The sequence below is a fragment of the Lepisosteus oculatus genome, chromosome 22, assembly GCF_040954835.1.
Source record: "Lepisosteus oculatus isolate fLepOcu1 chromosome 22, fLepOcu1.hap2, whole genome shotgun sequence".
Lineage (NCBI taxonomy): Eukaryota > Metazoa > Chordata > Actinopteri > Semionotiformes > Lepisosteidae > Lepisosteus > Lepisosteus oculatus.
This window is the reverse complement of record NC_090717.1, coordinates 1,418,653-1,431,041: the sequence shown is the minus strand read 5'-3', so window position 1 is coordinate 1,431,041 and position 12,389 is coordinate 1,418,653.

Genomic DNA, 12,389 nt, shown 5'->3' with positions numbered 1-12,389 from the left:
GGAGGAGGGACTACAATCGTGACAGATAGACAGGAAAGTCAGTGATCTAACTGTAGCCGTGCAGTTCGGGTGGCCGTTTTATTTTGGCCAGGGTTTCTCGGGGGTTGTCTTGTGCGATGTGGCCGTGCACTGGAGTCAGTCCTTCCAGTAATTGGCGGGATTACTTTAGTCCAGTACCTCCGCTCAGCCTCTTTGCGGTTGAAAGGCTGACATTGTGCAGCAGTGCTGTACAGTGCAGTCTTGCCAAGTGCCCATTCAAAGCCAGTCTTGCCACCTGGAGTCCAACCAGATTAGCAGAGTGGTTAGGAAGTGCGCTTGTTCTCACTGTGACGGAAACCTTACTGAGCCTTTCAGGCCACCATTTACACTGGTGTGGGGTTATTACAGATGGAAATGCACGTTAACAAGCAAAGCCTCCTCTTTCGGATGTGAGGTCTCCAGTGAAGCACTGCTAGTCCTAACCGGAGCTAGGCTTCTCCCTGCAGACTGCAGAAATTAAGGCTTAGGAGACAAACCACCAGAGCAGCCCCAGCAGAACGTGCTATTCTGCAAGGTCAGACCCTGGCAAAGAGTAAGGACACGTGCATTACCCAAAGCACTCAGGAGCATATCCCCATATCAGCTGAATTTCATGTTTTCTTTAACAGAAAACCGAAAGACACATTCAGTACGTGCTTGCATTAACTTGGATTTATGCATGTGGGTTTCAATAAATTTGTGTTCGTGTAAGTAAATGTATACAGATTAAAGAACAGCGTGGAGCTGTGAATGCACCTGCCACCCCTGGATTGCAGAATAAAAATAGATTGCCTTAGCTATTACCCGAATTTTAATTTGGCTTCCAAAGGTACAGTACCTTTACCCATCATTCCTTCGCTTCTGAGACTTTGCTTCTCAAGGTATCTGACATTGTATCACTTACTAAGTTAATTATTAATAGCTTCCTCGGGGCAGGTAGAGTCCTGCGCCACACTAATACCGCATTAATTCTCAATAATCTTTCGGAATTTGGTGTTGAATCTTGAGTCTGTGCTTCAGCAGCGCAGCAGGCTTGATTGGGATCGCGCCAGATTGCTTCAGATGAAATTCCTCTTCCCCCGGCATACCGATAGGGTGTAGCGCATCTCCGAAACTTTCTCCCCGGATCAGACCCCCTGCTCCCCTCCTCCCCCCTCCTCAGCCCCTCCGTTCCATGTGTGGCTCGGGGAGAATTCCGAGAGGGAGCCGGCTGTGGAACCCTGGCGTCCCGGGTGTTGGAGACAACAGCGTCGCGGGGGGGGGATCTCTGAGCAGCGTGTCGTCCCACCTCGGCTCCGATGTCTCCCTGCGCGCTGGGGGCCCCACACTGAGTCCCCCCCCCCCCCCCGCCCCCGATTCCATACTGTGCCGCGCAGGGGCTGTGTGCAAACACCAGCGCTGCAGCCAGACTTCCCAGATCCACACGGGACCTGGAGGCAGGGAGCTGGAGTTGGAGCCTGGGGGTGTCTGAGGGTGATCGCTTGGTTCAATTTTCAAAAGCCTAATTACTGCTTGCATTCTCATCGGGCCTCAATGTACAGCAGGAGTTGTATGCTCATGGCCTTCACTAGGAATAAGAACACCCTCGAGTGAAGTGTACTGTAAGGATTCTGGAGTGTTTAGTGAAAATTGGGCTGAACCCGCTTGGCCAGAGGACAAGGACACCCTGGGGCCCCTGTGAGTGAGGAGTGACCCAGGGGCAGCTGCAGAGGGGGAGGTGGAGGAGGGAGGCAGGAGACGAAGGGATCACATGTAGGATTTATAACGGTATAGGGGGATAGTGGGTGTCGGGAGTGACTGTGAGATACTGACAGCCGAGTCTGATTGAGCTGGGCCGTTGTCATCCCTCCCGAGGTTTCGTTATCAACTCCGTCAGAAATATTGTCAGTGCCGCAGAAGCACTAGGACAATACCAGGGGGATTGTGTCAAGAAATGGAAACATGCAGTATTTGAGTTCATCAAGCAGACAGCTCACAGATATGAAATGCAATCCGTTTAAATTCGGGCAAGGATATTTATGTTTGTTCCTCCTCCATCTCTCCCAGTTCAGAGTCTGCTTTTGTTCAATAACAACCACATGGGAAAGGAATCATGACTGGTCATGATTTCCTCTGAAATTCGCTGTTTTTTCTGCTGTTTTATGTGTCAGGCACTTTCATCCAAAGCAACTTACTTTTGCACCATTTACACAGCGGAATATGTTACTGTAAGTGTTTGAGATTTGGGAATTTAAACCCATGACCTTCCAGGTATGAGTCCAGGACCCTAACTGCTGCTCCACACTGGACAGACCCTCTGCCCTTTCACATGATGAAAGTCCCAAGTGATGCACACCCAAGGGAGGAGTGCTGCAGCTCTCACTGCAGGTCCAGAGGTGCCCATCAAGTCAGTGTTTTGGGCATTTGGGCAGCAGTTCACAGTGGAATTAGTGCTGTTGCCCACTCTCAAACGCGTGCACCACTGGGCTCAACCCTGTGACTCAGCTCAGCTGTTTGACAATGCTGGAAGCAGACCTGTTATTGCAGAATCTGCGGGTAATTCTCTCCTGGAGGTGCCAGGATAAGGCTTTGTTTGACATATTTCAAAATACATGTAAGGGATTGTGACTATGCCTCTAATTGTAATTGTGAAGCGTAGTTCAGGACCCTGTGCAGACGGTATAATCCGGAAGTAAGTGGAGAAGGACAACAGGGGAAGGTACAGCAGGATTAGGACGGGTTGACAGACAGGGGGGCATGACAGTGGTGATCTGGTGCTCGGGGGGCATAGCGAAGGCAACCAGTCCAGGGAAGTCCAAAACGGGAAATCCGGGGTGCAGTTCAAAGTCCAAAAACCAGGTGATCCATCCAAGACAAGACAGGGTTAAAATCTTTTAGAGATCCAGAACAGGAACAAGAAGTAAAAAGAGAGTCACGAGGCCAGGTGCTCCGAGCCCCGGACTCAGACAGTCAGGACGCCGGGAGGAAGTCTGTGCCGTTGGGTCTCTCCTGGACCCGCTGGTAGGCGGGCGTCCATCTCCCAATGCTGTGCCAGGAATAGCGAGACCACCAGGCTTAAATAAGGAGACACAAAACAGGTGGCAGGTGCACATAATCAACTAAAATACAAAAGGGTTGAGTGCCTTTAAGAGGGAGGGATCCCGATCGTGACACTAATGTCTTCTATCCTGATCAATGAATCCTAATCATTCAGATGGACCTCAAGATGCCCAAAGTTTTGATTTGTTATTTCACCCATTCCTTGTGCATTAGTAAACACCATCTCTCCCATTCTAAAGCCAGTGACAGGGAAGGCTCCTATTTTTTTAATGTACTGAGAATATTACTTCTGAACATGTGCAGTGCATAAAACTACTTGCTTCATCTGAGTAGTAAATGTCAGATTTCGGTATTATAATGTGTCGAATTTATTCAGTCTGGGCATCTGTGAAACACAATTTTAAGTGTATTCTTGCACAGACTGGCCTTCCAGGGAAGAGGGAAGTTGTGAACCGATACATATCGAAAATGTTTATTAGGGCAGTTTCTGCGGTGAAGAGTGTTGGGTGTTTTGAAAGGCACTCAGATTCAGGGCTTTAATCCTGGAAAGGCTGCTAAAATCTTTCCGGATTAATGGGCTTTTGATTCAGCAAAAAAAGAAGGAATTTGACCTTATTTTTCAAACACTCTCTCTTGCTCTAAAAGGGAACCGAGAGTTCCTAGAAGCTAAATTCGAAACGACTTCCCAAACGAGCCCAGGGGATGTGTGCTCTTCATTAACGCCTCCGAAGGGATCGATACTCTCAAGGCGTCGCACGGCATGGAGAATTAACAGCCCCGAAATGGATTTCTCCCTTGAAGGCCAGGAGAAACAAAAATGGATCATTTTCGAGTAGGTGACAGTGCGGCTCGTCCACAGCGCAGCAAGGGGCAAAGGGTTTCGTTACTGACTGTTTGGTATGACAAAACATGAAGAAAAGCGCAGGATGTAAATGCAGGATTTCCTGCTTGTGTGGAAAGCTGAATAGTCTAATGAACATGTGCAATGGGAAATTAGGCCTTTTCTCTTCGCTTTGTGTCATGTGCTTAGTCATGGTTTCCTTCATCCCTGTTGTGAGCTTTTCCCATGAGGCTCCTCTCATTAGACCTCACTTCTCGCAACTCAGAAGTTTACCATTGCGCACGCACATTGTCACCAGCAGGGGGCAGTAGCCAGTGGTTTCACAATTGTGACCGGTTGCCTAATTAAGAATAAAGACCCGGCATTGGTCTTTTTTAGTATAAATGCGTTGGTGTATCTCTCATTCCTTTAAAATCATTTGAGACATCAGTTAACGCAGGGAAAGACAATTATGAGTCTCTGAAGGCTGAATGTGAGTCTTCATCATGTTGATTACCGCCTAGGAAGGGACACCCCCGCTGTCATGCCCTCTGCAGCCAGAGGGCGCTCCTACTCTGTCCTGTTCCTAGTTTCCTGTCCTTTGCTGTCCTTCCGGTGTCTCTCTCTCTGGGGCTGTATGTTTCCGGGTCACTCATTCACCTTCCCTCAGCATTGACGTTTGGATGTCCTAAGACCCGCCTAGCACCAGGTCGCCCCATGTCCACTGCCTGAGGGCATTGGTTTCTATACGACCCCTGACCTGCTGAGCCCGGGCTCAACCCCTGTTCTGCCACTACGCATAGGGTCTTTGTCCGCTCTCCTGCCTCTCCACGGTTTGTCCCTTCCGACATCCGTGACACCCACCCAGGCTATCCAATTTCCAGGAACATTGTATAGAACAGGGGTCTTTATCTCCAGTCCTGGAGAGCCCCAATTGGTTCAGTCTTCTAGATCACCCTTAATCGCCTGTTTGTTACATATTATGAAGGCTTACACAAAAAAATCTAAATTGCTCAATGAAATGATGTTTAAATGAGTACAGTTCCATTGTCCCAGGTCTTTAGAAATTGATGATTAAACAGTTGCCTATAAACCCTTCTTTTTGTCCAACACACACAACGTTGGAGTGCTGTAGCCCTGGACACAGAATAGATGTGACTGCTGTCCTCAGTGACCGTCAGCCGGTGCAGTGCAGTGAAACTCGCGGTACTCGTCTCCGAAACGGAAGACTTCGCTTTCCCTACCAGCGTGCCACATTTGACGATCTGCATCTACAGTATACACCTGCGGCTGGGCAAGAAAAAAAACTGTCCTTACTGGCAGAAATATTTTTAGAAATAACAAACAGAAACAAAATCCCCGAAAGAAAGAGCACTATGATTCTTGTTCCACTCAGGGTTTCTGTATAACTGCCTCCCCGAGCCATACATCACTGTGGCTGTGTGACAGTGTGGGTCGTTAATTGGGGCCTCTCTTCTCCCCTTCCTGGGATAGGGCATTAATATTTCATAACCGTGTCCAATAGGCCTTTGATCTTGCTCACCTGAGGAATGAACTGTAAACCCTTTTACAGTGTCTTGCTTGGCGTGTGAGTGTGTGTGTGTTGGGGGGAGTTATAGATTTATCAGTCTTTCCCAGAGTGCGATACATAGAGATTTTACAGTGCTCAAATGCAGCCACGCTGCTTTTTTACAATAGGAGCCGACGGAAAAGATATCTTCAGTTAAACTGAACCTAACAGACTGGAGAAGATGGGAAATTTATCATCTGATGTTACTGTGGTACGGCAATGGACAGCTCGGCTCTGGGACTGGAAGGTTTCTGGGTGTTTGTGCCATACGAAATCTCCCTATATGAACTGATTGGGTGTAAACCAACCAAGGTCTTCAGCTCTTTACAATTTAAAACCACCTAATAGGGCCTGCTGGATCTTGGCCCCCTGAGCCCAGAGCTGTGCACTCAGTGTCAGAGTGTCCAGTCCCGCTCCTGGTGGGTCTGTCCCTGCAGGTCCATATTCCAGCTCGGCACCTACAGTAATTGCCGGTTTCAACTAATTACTGGCTTATCTGAGCCTGTTTAACAGCCAGTCCCAGTGCTGAATGTGGTGGTGATTTAAGAGACCCGTAGAAACTGCTGGACTGCTGCCCTCCAGGAGCAGAGTCAGGCAAATCTGGCTCAGTGCGTCTTCTTAAATCCTCTCCATTCATTTTCAGCTTTCAGCTCCTTGCACCTCTTCCCCAGAAGAGCCAATAGGATAAGATCACTTTATTGGCCATATACAACTTCTTGCATTAGGAATTTGCCTTTTCACAGACCCCAGCTTGCTCTCCATGAGACAAACAGACAGGGAGAGAAGCTGGGGGTCAGAGCGCAGGGTCAGTCATTGTACGGCGCCCCTGGAGCAGCTGGGGTGAAGGGCCTTGCTCAGGGGCCCAACGGAGTAGGATTCCTCTGCCGGCCGCGGGATATGAACCGGCAACCTCCCAACCACAGGCACAGATCCTGAGCCACAGGGCCACCGCTCCACCCAATAGCTGAATAGCCGGCGCACTCTGACGTATTTAATCTTCACAACATCCCTGGAAGGGCGGAAACCCCTTCCTTTCCCTGCAAGGGTGTGGTCCGGTCCTCCGCGCATTCCGTGAAACCAGTTCGCCTTGTCGCCCTGTCTGCTCGCTGTCGGCACGGAGCTCGTCAGGAGAGCGAGAGCGCAGCACAGCTCCGCGGGCCTAAATTACACTTCAAAGGCTGTGCAATTTGGCGATGTCTCAAGTCTTGTCACAGACCGCGTTTTAGGAGAGGATGTGTTCGGTGTGGGTGGCAAACCGATAAAATGCATCTGGAGAGACGTGTCAGTGCTCTAGCGCAGCAAGGTGGATTTCTTTCTTCTTTCTGTTTTTTTTTTTCTGCAGTTTCAAATGCTTTTTAATTTTCCTCGCAGCTCGATTGTCTCGTTCAAACGACAGAGCCCCGGCGTCGTTCTGCGTGACAGACGCCCCCTACCCTACCCCCGCCGCTGCAGTTAAGCCGCGTCCCGGCTGGTATTGTCGGGGTAATGGGAAAAGTTATCTTCAAAGCCGTCGCTCCTGGGCCTGGTGAAATCCGCACTGCTGGGCGTGTTGGGCTAATCCGTGAAATTACACCTGCCACACTTACTGGGCATCTATTAGTGCGATTTCCTGAACCCTGTAAAACTATTAAAATTAACAAAAGTTTTAGGTAGCGGGTTTAATTAACACTCCGGCCTTTCCTTGAGCTGCGCGAGCAGGTGCTTTGAATCTTCAGAGAACGGGGAGTGGATTGGCTTTTCTGAAAACTGCCCCAGGCGGTGCTTTTGATACACCTGAGTGGCGCTCCGCGAGATGAGACAGCGGGAGAGGCTTGCCGTCACTTTCCCCAGGTTCCGCTCTTATCTGTGCGCTACGCGCGGAAGAGTTCTCCTCTATTGCAATTGTCTTGGACGTGTTGTGCGCTGCAGCTGTTGTCGTGTTGCTCTGTGAACAAGCCAAGCAAACACAGGGACGTGCAGGGAGGAAAGCAACAAACCGCTGATGGATGGGTATTTGGGGGCGGGGGCGTTTTTGCAGTTGGTTTTCACTCGCCAAGCTCTCCTCACCTCCCAGGAGGAGCAGACCCACATGTGCAAGTCTGTGTATAAGCACAAGAGCAGGGCTTAAGGGGGAACTGCAGTCCCAATTTCTCCGATCGCTTATTCAATCTAGGTAACCAGATGCATTCATGGGTGGTATTGCCATATTTGTACGCATTCCGAATGAATCCCCAAATCCCCTTGTGAAAGTGCTGTAAAGCCGCCATGTTGTCGCAAAACCCTGGTCTCACCACGGGCGAGAGTGCGACTTAGTGTGAATTGTGACGTGAGGCGGCCCTTCCTGCTCACTAGTCACTGTAATGACTGGTGTACGAGCGAATGAGTACAGGTCGCGCGGCAGACATTTCACGGCAGAAATGTTTCAACGTGGTCAGCAGGCAGAGTTAATGAGAAAGTAGTATTTGTCTGCAAAACTGTATCTACGTCAAGAGCAATATTTCTTTTGGATGAAAAGATTCACCAGCCTGCTTGTTTACAGTGTGATTAGGCCGCTTCACCTCACCACAGGTTTTGTTGCCTGTTTCCGAATCGCAGAACATGACCCTGCGCAGACCTGGAGATTTTGTGGTGTAAACTGGACATTTTACAGATCACTGTGTTCATTTCACTTTCTTTGTGGTTTGAAATGCACTCATCAATGCCTGATTCTTTCTATAAAAATGCCTTTCCAGTTCCCCTTTAATAAGATGTGCTAAAATGCAACACTCTGGGTTTGCAATCTCTTATAGGTGAGCGTGCTGTCTGAAGAAGGCGTGCAGAAAGTTCCATCATGCATCACTCGAACCCGTATGCTTTCCTTTGCCTTGTTGGCTGTGAAGTTCTTGTAAAATGGGCTGCGGTGTCACACGGTTCAGGCGTTTAATGCACAGCTCCGGTGTGGGTTCCAGTGGACCAGCTGGTTTTGTGGGGTGAGGTAAAGGCACTTTCCACACCTGTGAAATCTGCCTGCTGGACAAGTATCAGTAGCGAAACGTCACAGGCTGTCACAAGTCCTGAATTCTATGACTGGGGCTGTGAGCATGGTACAGTAAGGTACAGAACATGCAGTAATAAATAGCAATCAGTTCTGGGCAACCATCAAGAGGTTTAAAGAGCTTGTTTCTTTATCCTGAAGTGTTGATTGAACCCCCTCCTATTTTTGTGTGAAATTGCCCTCAATGTGTCCAGGCAATTTCAATTACACTTTAATCTGGATCTGGGCTCAGACGAGACTCCTGGCTGCTGTTGAGGCTGCTGTGGGGTTTAATCAGGCCTCCGACGGGGATGGCTTTGTTGTCAGCAATTGCTCAGCTCTTTCTGCACAGTGGTGTGCGAAGGCAGGCGCTGCCTCCCGGAAACGAGCTGCTAGCGAGAGTGGGTCGGGCTCTACCCCCGTCTCCGAACAAACCGCCACCTTGTCATTTTCCCATTTTCGGAAAGAGCCACACGCTGGCTGCTGATGGTGGGAAAACCGCGGAAAACACAGAGAAAAAGGGAAACCAAGACTGTGATTGGGGTCTGGCATGTCGATAGCGCAGTATTATTTGCTCTGTCTTTGGTTGATGTTTTCTCTGATGTCGATAGAGAGGGTGGGGGGCTGTTGTAATTTTAACTCAAAATCCAGACTCAAAACCCTCTACTTCAGAAAAGCCTTTAGTTAACTGGTTTCATTCTTCACCCCTCTGCTTTTCTTAGTACCACCATCCACGGTCTCCTCTGTATATTTTAATTGTGCTTTATCTTGTGTATTCTTTTTATTTATTGTTGTTGTCATCCTGTAAAGCGCTTTGAGAAACCACCTTTAAAGGTGCTATATAAAATAAAGTTTTTATTATTATTATTATTATTATTATTATTATTATTATTATTATTATTATTATCCCTAAGCAAGTGTTGAGCACAGACCCTTCTATATATCAAATCTGAATGCAGATACTACACTAGCCTGTGTTAGAGAGAATGATACCTTCACCTAACATCATATGTGATGTAGGTCAACTGACATCGCAGTGGGCAGCCTTAAACCATTACCTGAGTGCTTACAGATTTTAAAAATCACTTCTAAAAAACCTAAAGCAGCTATGTGATTAGCAACAGCATGTAAAACTGTTTAATCCACCAGTCCTGCCAATGCAGCAATTTGGTCATTAGAATGAGTCCTGATTTATATGATCTCTGACCCCTAAATCAAGGCTGTCATTGACAGGGCATTGACAGTTCAGTCAGTGGGCGATGCAGAACACAGATAAATTGCCTGTCTTTTAACAGCTTCTGTATAATCATTTCTTGATTACTCCAGTCTGCGAACCATAATGCAGAACCTATTAAAGTGATCGTGGCACTCTGCCTTGATTTCAGACATCTTGGGCGATGATCAGAGATTTACTGACATCAGTAGAATCGGTTTCTTATTAAACATAATGTAACATTCATGGAGTGCAACAGACATTAACTATGTAGCTCCAGAGAAAGTGCAGTGCGTCACACATACACCTCGTATATGTGAGCTCCAGATTGCTTTGGTTTTGTGTCTCTACGCAGTATTGTAGCTCATCAATCACATGGCCCTTAGAGTAGCAACAGTTCTTTTTCATGATTTCAAAAACTCTTTGCAGTAAACCCAGCAAGTTATTTTAATCCTGTAAACTGTCCTGTTCATTATTGCACTTTGGGTCTCTGTTTGATTTTTCCAGTTCAGGTAAGGTAACTTTCCAAGATGAATTATTTCCAGTTAAACATTAATGTCACACATTCATGACTCATGTCTTTTAGCACATTATAACCTCTTACTTGCTTTTGGTAGCTTCAACTTTGCATGTCGTGAGTCCCCATTTCAAACACAAATTGAGAACCTGACCATGATAGATATTTGCATTTGGTGCTTATACAGCGTACATACTGTACACTTTGACTGTGTGTTGTAATTGTAAGAAACATTGAATGTTCATGACTCTTTTTAATTAGAAATAAAATTAGAAATATATATAATTAGATAAATTTAATTAGAAATATAGAAATATAGAAAAATAGCAAACTCAGATAAAACTAAAACAGTCAGTTCAGGATAGTAAATTGAGAGTTAATATCACAGAGTGTCTCAGTGATATTTAAGTGATACAGTTTGTTTAACTTTGAAATAAGTGTATTTAGGTGTCTAACAACTAGTGTAATTAGCTGTTTGCTTTTTTTCGAATTACGGAATTTGGTTCCACTTGTGTGACGTACAGTACAGTCCTCTTTGCCTTACGGTGTATTACGGTCCTTTGCTGTTGTTACAAACATAATTAAGCCACACATACTGTATCCTACAAGCTGAACGCGTTTCCTTGGCCTGATGATAACCAAGATCGTTTGGCACTTCACTTAGGTTTGATGTATTATCTCTAAATTGCCAGATCAGTTGATCATGCAAGTACTACTGGCTAAAGAATAATTAACTGTAGTGTATCTGGAGCTATGATTGCTTTCATTTTAGGCTTAGTAGAAATGTACTCTTTAGTGCCCTTGTTTTTCATATGCTAGATTTTCTGAAAGAACAATGTTGACACTGTATCTACACATAAGTGGAAAACAAAATGATATCTTTCATTGCATCAGGGCCATGGTGATATTTGCTTGTACAGTACAGGACTTTAGAATCCTAGTGGCCAGTCCTGGCTTCTCAGAGGCATCAAGGTCAGCTGCTATTAGTATAAATGTCTTGTCACTCCTGTACAGTATCGTGGGTTTAAATTTCAAGGTTCATTGTGCAATAAGGACAAGGGCTGCAGGATAAGGCTGGGACTGCGCCATTATTTATGTCTTCAAGGATGAACTAGAATGTCCTGCTGAAATGTGAAGTAGCAAAATCACTAAGCGCAGATTTACTCCATGTCAGGAACAATATTATTGGAATCTGGGGGGGGTTCTGTTATTTTTCTTAGTATACTTTTTTTAGAAGATCGTCGGTGAAGTAGCTAATGTGTTCACCAGGCCTGTCCACTCTCTTCTGGCTCAGAGGGAATTTGGCCATTGCGAAGGCCCTAAATATTGGAATATACATCTGGGATCTGTTTCCACTGGTTATTTCTGTGTGTTTGACCTGGACCTTGGACTTGGACTCTCACCCAGTGTTCGTATCCTGGAGCAGCTCTTAACACGAAAGGATCTTTCTGTTGTGACCTATTCCAGGGGCGGGACAGCAGGACAGGACACGTGTACAGATAAAACAGACACACAGAGAAAACAGGGCTGTTTATTTACAGTGCAAGGAAAAAACTCAACACAGGTCACGAACTGAAGCCAGGGCTTTCCTAGCTCTGCATCTTCCAGTGTCCTCCTCTGTTACCAGCAAGGGAGTGCTGCCAAAGTCCCCCTTCCAAAAGAAAAACAAAAACCGGTCCCCGAAAAATCGCATCTAGAGTCCCCGGACCCATCTGACACTCCGCCTCCCTTCTGCTCATGTCATCTAGCCTCTAGTGCCTCTCTGCAGGTCGAAGTGCTCATAGCAGCCATATCACCCTGCAGCTCACCACAGGCAGCCCACTGAAGCCCAGCAGTGTGAGCCTGGTCAGTACCTGGAGGGGAGACTCCTGGGAAAGCTAAGGCTGCTGCTGGAAGAGGTGTTAGTGGGACCAGCAGGGGGCGCTCACCCTGCGGTCTGTGTGGGTCCTAATGCCCCAGTATAGTGAAGGGGACACTATACTGTTAACAGGCGCCATCCTTCAGATGAGACGTTAAACTGAGGTCCTGACTCTCTGTGGTCATTAAAAATCCCAGGGCGTTTCTAGAAAAGAGTAGGGGTGTAACCCCGGCGTCCTGGCCAAATTTCCCATTGGCCCTTACCAATTATGGCCTCCTAATCATTCCCGTCTCTGAACTGGCTTCATCCCTCTGCTCTCCTCCCCACTGAGAGCTGGTGTGTGGGGAGCGGACTGGTGCATC